Raw genomic sequence first — 9,151 nt, 5'->3', positions numbered from 1 at the left:
TAGCCAATAACACATGCATGGAATTTTGAAAATATTCTGGAAAGTGAGAAAACACAAAAATACAGAAATGTGCTGCAAACAGAAAATAAGAACAGGTTATGTGTCTTGTACTTGCAGCTCTTCTGTATTTGGTCGTTTTTACTCTCTTTGCAACATTATTCACAGTGTTGTCAAGTTGCTGAATGTGTTTTCCCTATTTGCTTGTGTTTAAATAAGTTGCAGTGATGAGCTTTCAGAGCCACCTTACCTATAGGTCTTCAGCCAAGCCAGTTATCTTTATTCAGCCCTTCTATTTCACAGAGGACACACAGCTGCACTGTCACACAGTTCAATAACATGACCACCAGGGGGCCTCCATGACTCAACCTTAGCATGGGAAGATGGAGCACATGTCAGTTAGGAAGTCCATTGCAGAGAGTCAGTGAGGAAGATTAATTGAAGAGACTGAAGCAAAAAAAATCAAAGAAACAGAGAAGAAGAGAAAAAGAAGGAAACTTAATTAATTAATGTGGCCTTTTCGTTTCCATCCCGTCCCCCTCTTCCTTGCTCCATCCATATTAGGTGTGGATTGACGCACTGATTGATGGGCGGCGCTGCGCACTTTATTTATACTGGTCTGGTCACACCTGCGAGCCCTCTCTTCCTTTCCGGTTCCGCTTGTCCCCCGTGGTGGCAGAGCCGGTGCAGGGGTTGGTGCCTTTGTTCTGTGTCTGAGTGTGGTGGAGCCCTGTTTGGCGTGGTGGATCATCCTGGCGCACGTTTCCTCCTGTAGCGCAACAGGTATGCGCACCGCTGTCCTTCCTCCCACTTAGTGTGCCACAGGGCGCATCGGTGACACGGTTCACTTTTTTTTTTTTATTGTAGTGTGGCGGACTGCTGTCGCCGTGGGGCCGAGTTGCCCCGCTGAGAGCCCTCCTGGGTGTGGATTGTGCCTCCTCGTGGTAAGTCGGCGTTGTCCGCCCTCCTCTTTTCCTTCTATCCGCTGCTCGACCGCCAGCTAATTAATATTCTGTGCCACAGTTTGGATCAGGCAGAAGCCGTGCAGTAACTCTGCTACCTGGCCTGCTGTGACGCTGCACCGGTGAGGTCCATTCAAGTATTAATTCATCGCCATGGCTCCCTGGACGACACTGCTGTTTTTGATTGGCTCCATTGTTTGGCTGCTGCGGACTTTATGCAGCTATTTTAGTCCCATTTAAAAATTTATTCTTGTTGTTTTCTTTTTTTGGGGGGGGTTTTCTGGGTTAAGTTTGGGTCCAGCATCCCCCTCCCAGAGCTATTATCAGAGCCCTAAAATTCCTGGGCTCTCTGGGGGCTGCTGCGTGGGTCTGTTATTGATTTGAGGAACAGCTTGATTTATTAATTTGGGTATTAAGTGTGAATTTTAGTTATTTTGTATTTTTTTCATTGTTTTTGTTTAATTGTATTTGAAGATTTAATTATATATGGATATATTTTCTTCTTTTTCATAATACTTTTTTGGTGTGTGTGTGTGTGTGTGTGTGTGTGTGTGTGTGTGTGAGCGAGATACCAGTCAGACTGTGAGGCCATTTTAATTCTTTCTCTCTCCTTGTGGACAGGTGCTGTGAGCCCAGAGCGGCGACCCAATCCCTGGTGGCGTGTTCTTCACTTCTCAGGCGTGTGTGTGCAGTGTCACGGGTGATATTATTTGTTTGTTTCTCCCTCCTCTTTGGTTTCTGGCCGCCGTGGCAAGCCCAGCCCTGTCCATCCATCCCCCCTTTTGGCCCAGAGTTTATTAATGTGAGACGGCCTGGTAATCTTGAAACTTAAATAAAATTGTATAATAAAAGGATTTTTATATTTTGAACAGTCTCCTGCCCAGTGGTGATTCATGAGCCTGCGTGATCTTAAAGCCTCTCTGAATAGCAATAGTCTCATAAATCCTATAAATATTCCATAACACTAATATAATAATATATCAGACAGACCAGATCAGACAAATTAAAGACAAATTCTGAAACAACTGTACCTTCAGCTGTAAGCTTTACAAAATGTATGATAAGACACCTCAGGTGTTCACAGTACCAGCCACTAAGCAGTTTCATGCACGATGATTATTTGCTGGATTTCTCCAAAGTCAGGTAGGCCTCCTGTTGACCCGAAGGGCAACATCATTCCAACATTATAGCCTAAAATGGTTCTCCTCTGGGAACAGATCCAAATATCTGTAACGGTGTTCTGAAATCTTACTCTGCATGTACCCTATTGTCTCATCTGTGTGGAGGGGAGCCATGAAAAGCTCAACAACATCTTTCAGCGTCATCAAAACCTCCCAAGCAGGCTCTTCTTCTTGGACTTTGTCACCTATCATGAGTGGTAACATTCTCAACAAGCATGTGCGTTACCTCCAACACTTTTTCTTGATGTGAAATTTGGTGCAATGGGTTGTGGACAGTTTGTTTTCTCACTCCACTTGTAAGGAAAGCAACGGATGGAATGGTTGAGCTCCTGAAGAGAGAGATGTACTTCTTCCTGATTAACAAACTAAGCCAGAGTGCTATTTCCACAGGTACAATCCCTTCAAGCAAATCGTGCAAAGCATCAGGGGGATAACCTGATGTAGCATGAAAGTGACTGAGTCTGTCTGAGATGGGACACTGTCTTTTAACTCCACAGTGATGAGCTTCTTCAGGATCAGACAATGCTGCTTTGCCATGCATGGCATAGCTGGACTTAGTACGTAGAGGAAACAGTCCTGCTACTTCATGCTCCTGGATCTGTGACTGTTCTCCAATGCAAAAGCGACAGAAATGTGAGGTTGAAAAGCTTTCAACAAAACCAGCTATTGAGTGAGCGCCAAGATTGTCAGCGACTATAGCAAGTACAGTGCCCTTGACCACTTTGCCCAGACTTGGAACAAAAATACCATTATCTTCAAAGGATTTCAAATCTGAGCAGATGGTCCAAAACCTTTGTGTAGCCATACTGGTTGACATCATTTGCCTTGCACAAAATGGTTAAGTAGATGGAAGTCAGTGTAGATCTCAATGTGGCATGTATGTCTGCAAACACCCAGTACACAGCTGTGACTTTATGCTTCTTGCGGGATGTTCCCAGAGGGTTGCATACTTCAAAGTCATCTATGTAAAGGATGAGTGGGAGTTTAAGTTCACCTTCACACAAAAAGCTGTTTTCTCTTAGGAAAGATCCATCATGAAATGATTTGTATCCAGAAGAGACATCAGATGGCCTTTTGTTATGTAATATTGTGTTTTGAATGTGTCTGTTGTTCACAAGTTGAGATAATAATGGGAGGATTGGTACATACTGAAATGTTTTTTTTCTCAGTACTATCAAGTATGTACTCAACTGGTTCAGTTGGTGAGAGAAGCTCATTTCTAAATTGCTCTCTCCTGAACTGACTGCTTAAAGGCCCATCCACTCGTAAGCAGCACAGACGGGGCTTAGCTGGCAAAGGCCGTTGACCAGTTCTGATATAACTGAATCTTCAAAAGTACAGCCATGTTTTCTCAAAGTGCTCAGTATAATCTCTTTAATAACAGGACCAGATGCAGATGCTGTAAGGAAATGAAGTTCCTCTACTAGTTCATCTATGCATGTATTGGAGACATTGAAAATGCTTTCCATTTTCAGGAGGAGCAACCCCACTCTCTTAAGTAATGACTTTTTTCAAGTCATCCTCCTCCTCAAGGACAGAGCCACAGTCATTTTCATCCTCAACAAAGTCACTGTCTTCGTCCGGCTTGTTTTGTTGTTGATGAAGAACAGTGGTCTTAAAATCTTCCAACGTATGTGGGGTGTGTTTTCTACTCTTATGGCTGTGAAATGTTGTATATATGTTGGTCTTGTAGTCACAACCCTCAAAAACACAAGGCACAGTTTCATACTTTTTTAGATGGCTGCCAATATGTATAAAATATTGTCTCTCATTGTCAAAAGAGCACAAGTTGCAGACTATGCACGTGAACGAAAGGATGTTGCCTGGCTTGGTTGCTTGGGAATGATGCCTTGACAAATGTGTCCTTAATGCACCCCATGTGCTGAAGGTGCAAGGACAATCCGCATAGAGACAGGGTATGGATTGGACTCCACCGAAATGCCCATGTATTAGTCTGCTGTGCTTCAACAGGTCTGACCTTTTTGATGTTGTGAAGTTACACAACTTGCATTTCCAGTTCATTTTTCCATAACTGGGGCCTTTGATTAATGTAAATACACCTTTAAGGTCAATGTGATTTATTTTATTTAGAAAATATACCTTAAGTCAATGTACAGGATACAGCAGGGGGGTGGGTGGGTGGGTCATCCCCAGAACTGGCAGTGGTCTATCAGGCTTGTGGAGGACAGACGAGAGGACCTGAAGAGAGGGCAAACATTAGTGAGGGTCCACATACAACGTGACTCTGCCTGCAACAGAAAGAAGAACAATACAAAGATATTACACAAGAGAAATGATCAGACATGTATCTGGGAAGACAAATATGGTACGGAGGTTGTTATGGAGAAATAATCATTTCTCCATAACAACCGACTAACTATACATTATCCCGCTTATTGCAAGGCTTAAAAGTTAAAAAATGAATTTGAAATATGTTTATCAAAACACGACTTATATCTATTTATAAATTGCATCATTTAGCGATACATGTTACAATGTGTGGATTTGTGTTGTCATATCTGTCAGAAGCTCCAGAAACAGTCTACCAACAGTGATACCAGACAAGGGTCTGAAATACAGAAATAACAGACTGTGTACTGTACCTCACCAAAATAAAGGCATTGCAGTTGCATAAATTAATATTCATGCTTCAAAGAATAAATCTATTACAAAACTATGAAAATATTTATTAAGCACTTACATTCAAACGATGCCCAATAAAAATAAAATTCTAAATAAAATGTTTTACTTGATCCCACTCATGAATAACCTAGGCTAATGGTCTATAACTGACTGGCCTATGAACAACACTTCCTTTAAAAACTTAAGTGCAGCCACAGTGGGTGTTTTCACACATACTGGCGGGATACAGTGACGATTAGTTTCATTTCACAGCTTGTACACGTTTGTTTTCACTCTGGTCCAAACCAACGTCTCTGTCAAAACTCAGCACCACTGGATAAGCGTCATGTTTCCATGACAACTGACCGGAAAAGACGTGCGCTATGTTTACATGAGTCCCGATTGTAAAAATGAAACTCTGAAAAAAAAAAACTCTGAAGTAACGCTAAACTTTAACAACAGAGACACACGTGAGCAGTACACAAGCATGGAGGTAATTAGTAGGGCTGATCATTTTGTTTATAAACAGACCTGCAGAGCCCGACTAGCCGTGCTAATGGAGCTAACGGGTGAAAAGAATACACGTGAGGCATTTCAGGTGTTGGCGACATGTTGGTGTGTGAAAGCAGCACGTCGTGGAGCCTGTTTGTGTGGGGGAGAATAGAGGGGTAGCCTACTGAGTGAGTTAATGACTCAGTGGTGTTTCTCCAGCTGTGTCCAGGCCATATAGACTGTTAGACTGTATATAAAAGTGGTCCAGGCGGCAAAACAGCCATGCTGCCGCCAGCGACAGATTCAAACTTTCGGTTCAAGTAATGGCACGTAACATAGACGCACGCCGAATACATGTGAAGTGGAATATCTCATCATTTCATAAAATATAATTTGCATTCACACTATTATACACACCAATAGGCTTATACAAATAGCTTACCTTCCTTTCTGAAGTTCGATGCCTGCCGGCAGCGAGAGGAAGATGGCGGTGAAGAGTTCCTGTGTCCCGTGTCCCGCTCAGTCAAACACGCCGTCTGACGCATGTCAATTTGGAGCACAGGACTCAGAGCTTCTGGGTATATTTTATCCTATTTTTCTATACACAGTTGTTACTGTTAATAAATAGGTAGTATGTGTTTCATTTACCCATTACTTTATAATTCCTTGGCTGACTACAATTATCAAGTAAATTTTATACGATTTACATATATTATATTTACCTCTCTCCAAAATCCCTTTTTACAGTGCTGTAGGCATTCATCCAAAATGTGGCGTATGGATAATGGTTTACTAGCCAGTGAAACCCTTTACAGAACTGATCAGATCTCAAATAGCTTTATACATGCAAATCAACAAGACCCCAGATGTTTCTAAAAGTACATTATGGGAGGCTCTAAAGGCATACGTTCAAGGACAAATTATTGCCTAATTGGCCAGAACACAAAATGAGAGGATAATAAATATAATAAGACAAATTGCAGAATTGGATAAACTGTATGCAATGTCTCCTAATTCTGAACTGCTTGCTAAGAGGACAAGCCTGCAAACTGAGGTCAATCTCCTCTCCACAGCTGAGACAACTAAATTAATAAACTGTTCCAGGCATAAATACTATGAACATGGTGAGAAAATAGGAAGACAGCTGTCATCAGATAAGAGTACCTGAGGCATCTAGACATACAACTGAAATTCGCACAGGTTCTGGAAATACAACAAATGACCAATCAGAAATAAATCAAGAATTCAAACAATTGTATGCCAAACTATATACAACAGAAGCGACAGGTACTTCTAGAACTATGCAGGAGTTTTTTGATAGTTTAAATATTCCCTCCATCTGTTGGGATGATAGGTGTAATCTGGAGGAGCCTGTAACTTTAGAGGAAGTTACCGTAGCAATACGAAGCTTACAGAGTTCGAAAGCACCAGGCCCAGATGGGTACACACCTGAATTTTATAAGACTTTTGTTGCAGAGATTGCACCTTTTCTCTTGGAAGTCTTCAACGAAGGGGCTTTCTTCCAACAACATTTTATCAGGCAACAATTTCTTTAATACTTAAAAAAGGGAAAGATCCACTTGAAACAGCATCATATAGCCCAGTGAGTCTACTGAATATAGACACCAAAATTTTGGCAAAGATAATGGCAATTAGAATAGAACTTATACTCCCAACAATAATTTGCGAGGACCAAACAGGGTTTATCAAAAACAGACAAATGACTCATAACATTCGCAGATTATTCAATATTATACATTCATCTGACTCTGACTCACTCTCTGAAATATTAATATCCCTGGACGCAGAGAAGGCCTTTGACAAGGTCGAGTGGGCTTATGTGTTCTCGGCCCTGTCAAGGTTTGGTTTCGGTTCAAAGTTTATATCATGGATCAGGCTCCTTTATGCATCCCCAATGGCCTCAGTGCAGACGAATAGGATTAAATCTGAGTACTTAAGGTTAACAAGGCCCACTAGACAGGGATGTCCACTATCCCCGCTCCTTTTTGCACTGGCAATTGAACCTCTTGCGATCTCTTTGCGTTCTTCAATCAGATACAGTGGGATTTCTAGAGGTGAGGAGCACAAGGTCTCACTGTTCGCAGATGATTTAATAATATATATTTCTGACCCCTCTAAATCGGTCCCCACAATAATTTTGATTTTAAATTAATTTGGACAATTATCAGGATACAAAATCAATATTAGCAAAAGCATATTATTCCCAATCAAGACTTTAAATGACCGACAAGTCTTTGATGATTTGCCCTTTGGGGTCTCAACTCAGTTTAAATATTTAGGAATTAAAGCTGGAGTGTGTAAGTTAATTCTGGTGTCATTTGGTCAAAAATCAATAATAACCTTTCAGCATATTGTGATTTATAGTGTTATGACACAACACTGGACCTCTGTGTCTCCTCTTGGCTCTGTATTCAGGCTTTAAAAAATCAATGTCGTGATGGCAGTGTTCAGCCAATCACAGTTCATTTTTCAGAGCTGTTTTGGGCGTTCCTATAGACAGGTTTCTGTGCAACGTCATTGCACATATGCGTGCGCAACCAGGGGGCAGAAAGCGGAACATTTCTTAGTTGTTTACCAGCGGAGTCAGCGGAGAAAGAACATGACAAGGAGCTGTTGTGCTGTAAACTGCACAAATCGGCAAAAGGATGGGTGGAAACTGTTTAATATCCCGAGGGGATCTCATCCTTTTGCCAAGAGAAGAAGAAGATTGTGGCTCCAGGCCATTAAAAGAGCAGATTGGGGTCCTGAAGGTCCCAAAGGCGGCGAGAGTCTGTGCAGCGCCCACTTCGTGTCTGGTATGTTTGTCTTTTCCAACATGAGCTGGATAATGAGTAAGTTAGGACTGCGTGTGATTTTACCATAGTTAATGAGAATATATTAGTGTGATTCAGTAGGTCAAAGGCTAACTAACTGGCCAACAAATTTGTCTGTCTTCTACTTAACATTTGCAAAGTTTAACGTTGGCTTTCTGTTGTAACGTTAAGTTTAGCTTTTGTGCTAACATTAGCTGCATGGCTGGTTTAGGTTTGTTGGTTCAGGCTGAAAATCATACAAGAAAGTGTCTTCAAACAGCTAATGTTACATGTAGTGTACGATTTTATTTGACTGAACTAGTAACTTTAATTCTTGTGCTATTGGTGCTCTTTATGGCTGAGCTTGTAAAATAGCAAATAGGTTAAAAACGGTGAAAATAAACAATAAGCAGAGCTAATTTCTTTCTCTTATCAGGAGCACTGTCCATGGATTATGATAGTCCAGATTTTGTTCCATCCGTTTTTTCACACAGCAGCACCAGAGACACCTCAGGAAAGGTGGCAAGGTCAGTGTCATGTCATGTATTTGTAATTTTCTACTTTCTGGGTAGCTTGTTAACTATCTGAGCAAATAAGATCTTCTTGTGTGTCTTTTATTATGTTATTGCATTATCTCTTAATGTGTTGATTATTTGGGGTTTTTAACTTAACTGTACTCTATTGTTTGTCCTAGATATGAAAGAAAGAGAATACGAGATGAAGATAAGGCCCCTGCTACCTGCCCCACACGCGAGTCTGAAGCAGATACTGTAGATCCTTCTGAAGGTATGCACAAGTCATACTATTAAGTGTGTGTTTGTGTTGGTTGGTTGGTGGTCGGGTGAGTAGAGTGACAGAGAAACAGACAGATAGTCTGTGTGTTGTGTGCATGTCTGTGTATGAAAGCTGATGTGTTGCACATGAGTTAATTTATCTCCTTTTTGTGTTGTAGATGAATGTTAGTGTGTGTCCAGAAAAGAGATGCACCAACTCAACCTGCAGTACAACCAGCTCCGTGATAATTATGAAGCTCTGAAAAAAGAACTGTATGCCACACAGGAAGAAAATAAACAGCTGAAGGAGC

At 41.3% G+C, this 9,151-nt stretch overlaps 1 long non-coding RNA gene across 1 annotated transcript; it reads left to right on the top strand.

Moving 5' to 3' along the window:
- The first annotated feature begins 662 nt into the window (after positions 1-662).
- Positions 663-1,813, top strand: LOC311270725. The gene is made up of 4 exons (XR_014624290.1): positions 663-780; positions 865-941; positions 1,021-1,081; positions 1,581-1,813. It is a non-coding gene; the product is annotated as an uncharacterized lncRNA (long non-coding RNA).
- The last annotated feature ends 7,338 nt before the right edge of the window (positions 1,814-9,151 follow it).

Source organism: Pagrus pagrus (assembly GCF_965226575.1).
Source record: "Pagrus pagrus genome assembly, chromosome: 15".
Classification (NCBI taxonomy): domain Eukaryota; kingdom Metazoa; phylum Chordata; class Actinopteri; order Spariformes; family Sparidae; genus Pagrus; species Pagrus pagrus.
This window is presented reverse-complemented; position numbering and strand designations above follow the sequence as displayed.